Genomic DNA, 7,631 nt, shown 5'->3' with positions numbered 1-7,631 from the left:
TGTGCTCTGTATGTGCAGTCCTGATTGTTCACATATTACACCTAAGGCCAACTGAAACCTTTCGTCATCTTTCACCTTAAAAGATGAGCCCTATCCTCTTCCCATGTCCTTAACCCACTTTTCCTAAATTAAGATTTCTGAGAGTATTTTTTAAGGTTATCCTTCTAGTCATTAATGTATTAATCTTCTAGCCCTTGTATAGTTAGTACCTCCCACACTGAAACAAGGCTGACTTGTGTGACCAATAAAATACTGTAGGAAAAATGTGTGACTGCTGAGGCTAGGCCATAAAAGGCATTGCAACTTCAGCCTTGGTTTCTTGGATTGCTTGCTTTGGGGTTTGTCAGTGCCCTGCTGAAGGTACATTTAAGCAGCCCTGCCCAAAGAGAAACCATCTTGTCAACACTACTTGCCAGCCGTGTGCCTGAGCTCCTTGGAAGTGGAGCTCCAGTCTCAAGGGACATCTTGCTGCCACCTACTGAGCCAGATGTGCTCAAAGGAGTTTCTCATGAATTCCTGATACACAGAAACAGATATGTATTGCTTTAAGCCATAAAGTTTTGGGGTGCTTTATTACGTAGCAATACATAGCTAATACATATTTTGGCTTATAACTTGTTAAATGTGCATTCTGTCTCCCCTTGACAAAAGGTTAACACTAAGAGTATAATTATTGGAAGAATTGTTGCTCTGTTTAACACTATGTGGTCTAAACACGTTTACATAAATATTTTAAAGAATTGTGCTACAAATTATCTCAATTAGATGTAGATACTTATGTCCAGATTTATCAAATTAATTCATTCTCTAATCACTGTTCTACATTTGCAGAAAAGAGGACTGAGTGAGAGCTGAAATTCCACCCCCCCCCCCTTACTGCCCAGATATGGAGGCACAATATTAATTTTTAAAGACTCAAAATGCTTTTAAGAGTATCTCCTTTCAATCCTTTTTGAGATAACTTTTTTAATTTTGGACCTCAGACATACAGAATTGGAATAATAATTATCCTTAGTTCATGACAGACTGGTCTATGCATATATTTTTAGTAATGTAATGGTAAGGTAACCTCATCTCCCAAAACAAGCTAGAATCTGGACAAGTAACTTATTCTAAACATTTGGTGCCCCCAACTTCCCAACCGCATCCCATCTCAGGCTCTCCTCCAAGAAAACGTCATCCTGTATCCCATCTTCATCTGCATCTTTATGCATCTAAAAACTAGAGACCTTTACCTACCTACCCAAAGATTGCGATGATTTGTCTCTTATGTTTTCCTGTAGACAATTTATAGTTTTCACTATTACAGTTAGGCCTTGTTATCTATTCCAGTTTTAAAGTGATGTATGGGTCGTTTCATTTCTTTCCATACATTTATCCAGTTGTTCTAGCATCATTTGTTGAGACAACTCTTCCTGTTGAATTGTGTTGTTTCCTCATCTATATTTGTGTGTCATTTCTGGACTTTTTTCTTTTCCACTGTTTTGTTTGCCCTAATGCCAACACCACACTGTCTTGATTATTGTAGCTTAATAGTAAATTTTGGAATTGGGTATTGTGAGTCCTTCATAATAGTCTTTTTAAAAGATTTCTTGGCTATTCCATTTCTATTCCAGGTCCTTGGCATTTCCATGTAAATTTTAGAATCAAATAGTCCATTTTTACAAAAACGTCTCTTGGGATTTTAATTGGAATTGCATTGAATCTGTAGATCCATTTGTGGAGAATTGATGTTCATCTCCTTTGAAGGTTGATCCCCTCCAGTTTCCACCAGCTTTTGGTTGCTTTTCAGGGGCTTCAAATAGATTTTTTTAAATATTTTTGTCCAGTGTTCATCTGCAGGAGGTTTAGTCCAATATAATATACTTTGTCATTAAGAGAATAAAAAACACCAATGAATATCATAGGGTGTTTTCTAATAATTGCTTTAGTTTTTTTTTTTAAGCTTTTTATTGGAATATAATTGTTTTACGCTCGAACCAGTTTTTGAGGTACTCCAAAGTGAATCAGCTGTATTTATATATATATTCCCATGGCTTTAGTTTCTTAAATAGCTTTTTTATTTCTAAGTCAGTTCTAGCAAAGTATGTTTTCCCCCCTAGGAATGTTACTATTTTATCTAAGTTTTCAAAATTGTTAGCATATAGTTGTAAGTAGTTTTCTGAATTTTTAAAAGATCTTTATCATGAATATTTTGGAACGAATACAAATTAGTAAAATTCTATGTATCATCCAACTATAATACCTCATGACTACTCTAGTTTTATCTGTTTCCCCACTTCCCATGCCTCAATACATGATTATTTTGAAGCAAAGTCTAGATACTTCATGTGTAAATATTTCAATCAGTTAATCTAAAAGCAACTTAAAAAATAATTTTTAAAAGGAATATTCTTGTACTTTCAAATACATAACTCCATCTATCAACTGAGAGGGCCAAGAAGTGTGACACCCCAGTGGCAATGAACACACTTAATGCTAAGATCTTGGTTTCTAATACCATTATCTAATAAAAGGATTCAGGACTCCTTAGAAGTAGCTTACTCTAGACTGGGCAGAAAACCCGTAACAAAACATCTGCACCAGTAAAGAGTATATTTAAGTTGGGAGAGTGTGTCTGGGGCCCAGGAAGAAAAACATCAGCCCTCCTTCATTTGTGAACCGTCCACCAAGAGTACCCCGAACCCATCCTGATGCCTCCAGAGACACCTTCTTTCTGAAGCCCAGTCTCTTGTCCCCTCCTGAGAGCCAAGTCCCTGCATGTCTTCAAGCTCCCAGTGCCTTACATTCTAGGACACTCTTAAAGCTTATTTTTGCAAAACACAGTGCTAGGCACAAATTTACTTTAAAAAATAAATTGTGGGGCTTCCTAGGTGGTGCAGAGGTTAAGAATCCGCCTACCAATGCAGGGGTCACGGGTTTGATCCCTGCTCCAGGAAGATCCCACATGCCACGGAGCAACTAAGCCCGTGCGCCACAACTATTGAGCCTGAGTTTTAGAGCCTGTGAGCCACAACTACTGAGTCTTCGAAGCCCACATGCCTAGAGCCCCTGCTCCTCAATGAGAGAAGCCATGGCAATGAGGAGCCTGTGCACCATGAAAAGTAGCCCCCCACTCACCGCAACTAAAAGAAAGCCCACGCACAGCAAAAAAAGACCCAACACAGCCAATTAAATAAAAACAAACAAACAAACACACAAAACAACACGTTATTAAAAAATAAATTGTGGGGCTTTCCTGGTGGCCCAGTGGATAGGAATCCACCTGCCAATGCAGGGGACATGGGTTTGAGCCCTGGTCTGGGAAGATCCTACCTGCCCTCAGAGCAACTAAGCCTGTGCACCACAACTACTGAACCTGTGCTCTAGAGCCTGCAAGCCACAACTATTGAGCCCATGTGCTGCAACTACTGAAGCCTGCATGTCTAGAGCACATGCTCCACAACAAGAGAAGCCACCACAATGAGAAGCCTTCACACCGCAATGAAGAGTAGCTTCCATGCGCAGCAATGAAGACTCAACACAGCCAAAAAAATAAATAAAAAATAAGCAATAAAATAAATCTTAAAAAAAAAATTGTAATAAACCATGCCTGTGGAAAGTGCTTAAAACATCTATAGCTTGAAGAATTCTTTCTGGCTGCACCATGTGGCTTGCAAGATATTAGTCCCCCAAACAGGGATTGAACCCAGGCCATGACAGTGAAAGTGCCGAGTCCTAACCACTAGGAAACCAGGAACTCCCCAGAATCATTTTCAAATAAACATATATATCACCAACAACCAGATAAAGAAAAAGGATTTTGCCAGCAGCTCCCTGGCCACTTTCCCCCATACCTGTTCCTGATCACAGCCCCCTCTTTCCTTCTAGGGAACCATCTTTGGGCCGTTTACAGTCATCACTACCTTGTTGTGTCACCCACCGGTTTGGTGATCCTGGGTAAGTGCCTTAACCTCTTGGAATTTGTCTTCTCATTTATAAAATGGAGATGCATTTGCTCCCAGTGAGGCTGAATAGCTCCTGGTTGAAAATCACAGGACCTGGGGCTAGTTTGTCAGGTTCAAGTTCCAGCTCTGCTACTAACAAACTGTGTTATCTTAGGTGATTCACTTAGCTTTTCCCTCACTTTCTACTTTAAACTGATGTTGCAGTACCCACCTCTTCGGGTTGCTCAGAGGAGTAAATGAAACAAAATATTAAGAGCACTTAGAACACCACCTCAGAGATGATAAGTACTGCTTGTAAAAAAAATTGCTAGTTATTATTTTCATAATGCTTTTGTGTTATATGGGACATGGAAGGTAGTGGAAGATGATATGAATGTATGGAAATTGGATTTTGCCTGAGTTTTTGAATAGGTAGCCAAAAAGTTTCTGAGTTTCTTCAGTCTTTCATCTACTCTGTTTTCCCAACACCTCACTTTTTACTGCTACTGAATTTGTCGACTAGACCCTCACCAGGCTCACCAGAGTCCTAGCCTGGACCAGGACCCCTTGTCTTGGCCAGGGAGGTTCTTTTTCCGATTTTTTTCAGTTTTGCCAGTAGCAAAACTGATGCTGACACTGGAACAACACAAGACTTATTCAGAGAAGTAGGAGCCTAGTTCACAAACCAACTTTCCAATCCAAGTAGAGTGGAGACACCAAATATATAGGAAGGTCAAGGTAAAGGGAAGGGAATTGGGAAGAGAGAAAGGAAGATTCATGAGTTATCCAAGAACAGGGCTGTGGTTTGGACCTGGAGACTGGTACGACCCTCCTTTTCAGTCTTTGTATGGGCTTTTATAGTTGTCATGCTGCTGGTGGGTGTGTCAGTTAGCATGCTAATGTATTACAATGAGCGTATAATAAGGCTCAAGGTCTACTGGAAGTCGAAGCTTTTGCCATCTTGGGTCTAGCTGACCCTAATCAGTTCTTGTTTTTTTCTCTTTGCGACTTCCTCCTGAAACTTAGATAAGAGTAATTGGTTTCCATTAGAAGGAGGGGCAGGGATGTGATTTGGGGCAACAGCCTTGGTAACATTACCAACAAACAAAAGGATATTGAGGTTTTCTGTAACTAAAGTGCCATGTTTTTCAATTGAAATAAAATGTGCATATAAAATTTATAATTTTAATCATTTTAAATTGTGCAAATCAGTGATTTTTCAGTATATTCACAAAGTTGTAGCGCCATCACCACTGTTTAGTTCCAGAACATTTCCATCAACCCAAAAAGAAGCCACACTCTGATTAGCAGTTATCCTCTATTCTTCTCTGCCTCTGGCACCATTAATCTACTTTCTGTCTCTATTCGTTTGCCTATTCTGGACATTGTATGTAAATGGAACCATACATTATGTGGCCTTTTGTGCCTGACTTCTTTCACTTAGCATGTTTTCAAGGTTCATGATGTAGCATGTATGAACACTTCATTCCTTTGTATGGTCAAATAATAGTCCATTGTATCAACAGACCACATTTTGTTTATTCATTCATCAGTTGATGGACATTTGGGTTCTTTCCACTTTTGGGCTGTTATGAAAAATGGTTCTATGAACATTTGTGTACAAGTTTTTATGCGAACATATGTTTTCAGTTCTCTTGGGTACGTACCTCGGAGCGGAATTTCTGGGTCATACGGTAACTCAATGGTTAGCTTTTTGAGGAACCACCAAATTGTTTTTCACAGCAGCTGCACTTTTACTTTTACACCAGCAGTGTATGAAAGGGTTCCAGTTTCTCCACCAAAGTGGTGTGTTCAGTGCTTGGCTTGGCATCTTACAACGAATGCCAAATCATGCAGATCAGCAGGTTTCATCGTATAGTCCTGTCCAGCAGTCTCCTGGCAGAGGCGATGTTTCCTTCTGGAACGAAATGGTGGTTTCTGAAGCACCGTGATGGAAAGAGCTCCCTGGGAGCATGCCTGACTGGTGATGTATTTTCCATGTAAGGGCAGCATGCTGGGATGGGCAGCCTGCAGGACGGGTGATTCCAGCCCCAGCCAGCACAGGGTGCTGACAATTACCCCATGCTGGCCACCTCCAAACAAAGCTAATAACTTCAAGCCTTTGGAGGCTCCACTCAAGAGCCATTATAGGATAAATTTGGCTCCTAAGATTGTTAAAACTTTTATGTCTCTAAAGAGTAAGCAAAAAGGAATTCAAGGAAATGTAAAACATGCTTTAATATCTCATACCTAACTGTACTGAGGAATGTTAAAAAAGGAATTTCCCATTTGGGGCTTTCAGCTGAAGCATCATCTCTCTTGCTTTTTTATTACTTACAGTATTTTCGTCTCTTCCTTTGTAACTTATATAGATTTTGTTTGCAATTCAAATTGAATCTCTTACTTTAATGAGAATATGAAATGGGATGATGTGGCAATGATAACAACTTGCATCTCAAACATGACTGTCATATACACTCTTTAAAAATACCTTTCTTAGTCGGGAAAATCCAGGGCAGGCAAGGTCATCTTTGTGCTGCGTCTGTTTTATCAGCCTTTGTGGTAATCTTTAAATGTCCCCAAACATGAGAAGTCCCAAGAGTGATCTTTTTTTTAATGGTTGAAATGTATCTCCTGAAAATGGGATTTTTTAATTGGAGCTTGCCACGTTCCCTATCGCAGTAATGGGGATTTACTGAATAGGAAGCAAATTCAGCACTTAAACGTGCTGATGTGATGTTTCTTAATCACTTTAATGAGTTTCATACAACTAGAAATGGAATAGAATTTTCAATGGAAATATAATTAAATGGAAAAGTCATTTCCTATACCTGTAATTTCCACCTGAGCATTTCTTTATTCCCCTCCGCAGAATGTGCGCCTTACAGGCTTATAGTGATGTTGTCATACTGACTAATTTGCATAATTCACTCAGGTCATTAGAGCTGAAAATGACAAAAGTACACAACAATAAATTTTATTGCAAATCAAGCCCAGCAAGACAAGGTAAAACTTCAAAATTATGGTTTTTCTTTTTAAACTCTGATATATTTACTACCTTTATCTAATTTTGCTGGAATTGCCAACTTCTTGCCTAAATCTAGATTGGTCTTTTAATTATGCCATTTCAATCTGCTTAAGAAAATTCTCAGAGACAACAGTAACATGAATCAGTAAAAACAGTAAAAGATCTTTGGAAATCCTTGTGTTTGAATGATTTTTCTGAGAAATAGTGAAAAAGAACGTTTTACCATTTTGCATTGTGATGCCAAAACATAAAAGACCATTGAGATTTAATTTGTTCTGATTATCTAGAAGTAGTTTGTTACTGACTCACTATTGAAAAAGTTTCATTTGTAAATTTAATATACTGCTTTTGAGAATCTAGCAGACATTCTGGAAAAAGTGGTACTTTTTAAAATCTTAAATGTGGAACTTGTGGATTTTATATTTCAGTGTGCAAGCTTTTGACAGGGTCACTATCCATTTAATTAATACAGTGCAACTGGATTTACTTAAACTCACGTTGGGGAAAACAGTTTCAGGTTTGTCTCTAGATAAGTGGTTTGAAGCAAAGTCAGTCTCAACCCAAAGCTGTTCTTTCCTTGTTTTTAAATGTAAAGACCTTTCAACAGGATGGAGCTGAGGTGCAGACTTGCACCAGTGCAGTACCTGGGCCTCCTCTTCACATTAAAGATGGAGGCA

The sequence above is a fragment of the Hippopotamus amphibius genome, chromosome 8 (assembly GCF_030028045.1).
Source record: "Hippopotamus amphibius kiboko isolate mHipAmp2 chromosome 8, mHipAmp2.hap2, whole genome shotgun sequence".
Lineage (NCBI taxonomy): Eukaryota > Metazoa > Chordata > Mammalia > Artiodactyla > Hippopotamidae > Hippopotamus > Hippopotamus amphibius.
This window is presented reverse-complemented; position numbering follows the sequence as displayed.